Here is a 3826-nt window from a genome sequence, read left to right on the forward strand (position 1 = left end):
TTTTTTCCACCAGGTCTTCACCTAAATAAATAAATGAATACATGAATAAATAAAGGGGGAAAAAGAGAAAGAATGAACGAAAAAGAAGGAAGGAGGGAAAGAAGGAGGGAAGGAAGGAAGGAAGGAAGGTAAGGATGAATGAATGAACAAATGAAGGAAGGAAGGAAGGAATGATATAAATAAAAAGGAAATAAATAAGGAAATAAATAAGGAAGGAAATAAATCAATAAGTCAATTAATAAATAAATCATTATACCAATCAATAAATATATGTAAATAAACACCCATAGGGTGTGTAGTCTATGTGAATAAGTGCTTTGGAGTGTAATTGAGACAAGTGTGTATAATATCAGATAGAATAGTTTTTGAACTGATCTATTGTTTGCTGCAAACGTCAATGTAAGGAGAGGCACGCTATGGGTGTGTGTGTTTGGGGGGTGGGGTGGTTGTAGATGAGAAATGGAAGGGAAGGAAGTCGTGAGGATGGGATAGGGAAGAAAAAGGGGAAGGATAGAAGATAGAGGAGGGAAGGGAGTAAGTGTGAGAGCATAAGGAATGGCAGAGAAGTGAGGAGGGAGTGCAGCGAAAGAAAAAAGGAGAGTGTTTTTTGGGGAGAGGAGGGGAGGGGAATTCTATTTTCTTTTTGTTTGTGTGTTCAACATAACCAATACATAATTTTATCGTACACATCACTCCTGAGACTTATTTTTTCTTCTGTTGTCTCCGTTGTCTCATTCTTTCCCTCCTTCTCTCTCTCTCTCTCTCTCTCTCTCTCTTTTTCTTTAGCCAAGCACGAAACAAATTTTAATAATGCGATAATTTTATCAACAAACACGGTACATTTACATGAAATGAAATAGAAATAAACAACTCCTTAAGGTTTACCTGTTCGGTCAACATTCGGGCACGAAAGGGAACCAGGCAGAAGACACAATTGCAATACTGTACAAGTAAAGATAAGATTATATCCCCCTGACGCAAGGAAAGTTGAGGCGAATGAGTTGAACTCCATATCTATGAAAAGTGTTTAGATTAGTTTTAGTAGAAGTTTTACGGCGCTCGCAACTGCATAAGGTCATATGAGCGCCAGAAGATTAGAGCTGTTACAAGAGAGTAACAAACATAAAAAAGAAGAAGGGGAGATAAGGACGATGGATGTTTGACAGGAAAGGAGAAGCAAACCACGCCAGAGCACCCGCCAACCACCCACTATGAGAAGTGTGTGATCCAGCGATCTATTGATAGCCGTCCCTGATCCTAATAAGGGGCTAACCAGAATACCCCCTTGTTACAATCAGAATACTGAGTACGTATCTGTCTTAAAACTATTGTTTATAATTGTTAATGTTCATTTATATTGCGCTTGTAACTGTGACCCTGTTTGTGAGTGCAAGCATACTATTGTTATTTTTTAAATATTATTATTATTATCATGGTTATGTGTACAGCTGTGTGTGAAAGAGATTATGTGTGAAAGAAGATAGTGTGTGTGTGTAGGATATATGGGTGTGCACATGTACGTGTGTATGTGTGTGTGTGTTTGTTTGGTTGTTTTTGTTGTTTGTTTTGTTTTGTTGTTGTTGGGGGGTTTTTGGGGGGGTTATGTGTTTTTGGGGGGTCAGTGTTTTGTGGCGCTCGCAACTGCATACGGTCATATGAGCGAGCGGGACACATTAAACATTTTCAGTTGGTAGGAAATTTTGAAGTTTTCCCAGGTGGCGGCCAAAGCCTCCTCCTGTCGATTTATGACCACCAAGGGATCTTTAACGTGCACAACTTGCACACTGGACCTCCGATATTTTTCGCTAGGTGTAGATCTTTCCTGCCAGAAGATCAGGGGTGTGGCTGAAAGATAGTAGTAAGAAGGAGCTAAGGAGTAGCAGTAGAAAGGCAGTAGAAACATTCAGGAACCTAGAGGAGGGGGCAAAAGAGGTAAGGGGGTGAGGCAGAAAGTGGAGACGAAACCAGACAACACAACATTGATAGAGAGCAGGATAGGATGTGAAAAGAGAAAATTTTAGACAATAAAATGGTTCATGTTTGTGAGTGTGTTTGTGTGTGTGTGTGTGTGTGTGTGTTTGTGTGTGTGTGTGTGTGTGTGTGTGTGTGTGTGTGTGTGTGTGTGTGTGTGTGTGTGTGTGTGTGTGTGTGTATGTGTGTACGTGTTTGTACGTGGTGAAACACCAAACCAATGTGCCAGGATCTGGGCAATAAAGATGTATCTTTTCTTATCTTATCTTATCTTATCTAACGAAGCAAAACGTTTGTTCTGGCGTATTGAAGCTGAGATGATTTAAGACCACGAGATAAGAAAATAATAATAATTGCATTTATATAGCGCATATCCATGCTCAAGAGCATGCTCTATGCGCTTTACAGCCATTATTACCCCCAGCAGACCCTCTGAGAACACTCGGAAACATTCTCGGCTTCCGCGGAAGCATACAGTGCAAGCTGCAGATTTCACGCATTCAAACACTATCAAACTGACAAGATCGTTCACTGTCTATAGCCGGGTACCCATTTCCACCTGGGTGAAGTGAGGAAAATGTGTGCAAAGTGCCTTTCCCAAGGTGACAACGTCGGGCCCCTGACGGGATTCGAACCCACGACCTTACGGTTGCGAGTCCGAGAGCCTTTAACCACTAGGCCATCGACGTTCTGATGACACAATGACATCCAGAGCTAATCAGTCGGCTTGAGGTATTGTGAGTAATGAATAATGTTGCGTTTGTCGCTTTTATGAACGTCTGTGGACTCGTTTATTTACTTGAACCTGGCAATAACATAGTATAATTAGATACTTTACTTACACTTTTTCCTGCTACCTACCGGTGTCGAGGGGATAAGCATACGTCTTTCTCGTGTTTGTTGTATCGCCTGTTGCATAGTTATATTATTGTTGGGGGTTTTTTATGTTTCTCTGACCCCTTATTTCCATCTTTTCTTGGGGCCTACCTCTTCCTCAGTAGGCATAGAGCCTGCTGTTGAGCGGGGATATGCGCTATACAAATGCTATTTATTATTATTATTTATTATTACTCAGGTTGTATGCTCACGCTGCTATACTGTCTGGTTGTTGTCTTGGCAGATGTCGAAACCATTTTATTCGTTGTTTATTACTATAAGCAGGAAATCGAGCAAACATGTTCTCTGACAATCTCGTTTCTCACCCAGTCTCTTCCTGTGATGTTTAAAGTTTTTCATAGACATCTCGTTTCACATGGTTTTAATTCACTTTGATGACTCTTGTTATTGTCCATGTTTTGGGTAGATAGCTGAGTGTTTGTATGAGAAGATGCTGTTAACCAGTTGGCATTTTGTTTCAATTGTGATGTTGGGATGTGAAAGTTATGGTGCCAGTTGGTATGTCACAGCATTGGCCTTTTTAAAGAATTTGGTTACTTTCTCTCCGCATATCTCCGTCTTGGTGAACACACAGGTATTTGAACTCTTTTTATTTGCTTGCGCTTTGCGTTGTCGACTCTGGTATTTGGTGGGCTGGTGTTTTTACTGATTTTCATCACACGGTTTTGCTTGTGCTGATTTTCAATTGATTGTGGTCTTTGCAGACAGATATTAATGAAATACAGGAATGAATTCCTTGTATCTGATTGTAAACGTGATATTATTGCATTTTATGGTAAAGTTTTTAAAATACTTCATTAAAGATAACAGAAACTTGATAAGACTTCTGAAAATGTTGAAAACATTTATTCGATTTTTTATGGACAGGAAAGGTGCATGTGTGTATCTGTTTGTGTGTGTGTGTGTTTGTGTGTGTGTGTGTGTGTGTGTGTGTGTGTGTGTGTGTGTGTGTGTGTGT

At 40.1% G+C, this 3826-nt stretch overlaps 1 protein-coding gene across 1 annotated transcript in view; it reads left to right on the forward strand.

The window, feature by feature from the left end:
- Positions 1-3826, forward strand: part of LOC101858501 — a gene marked incomplete in the record, with an annotated part of 62326 nt that overhangs the window by 5006 nt on the left and 53494 nt on the right.

This window comes from Aplysia californica, unplaced genomic scaffold (assembly GCF_000002075.1).
Source record: "Aplysia californica isolate F4 #8 unplaced genomic scaffold, AplCal3.0 scaffold00251, whole genome shotgun sequence".
NCBI lineage: Eukaryota > Metazoa > Mollusca > Gastropoda > Aplysiida > Aplysiidae > Aplysia > Aplysia californica.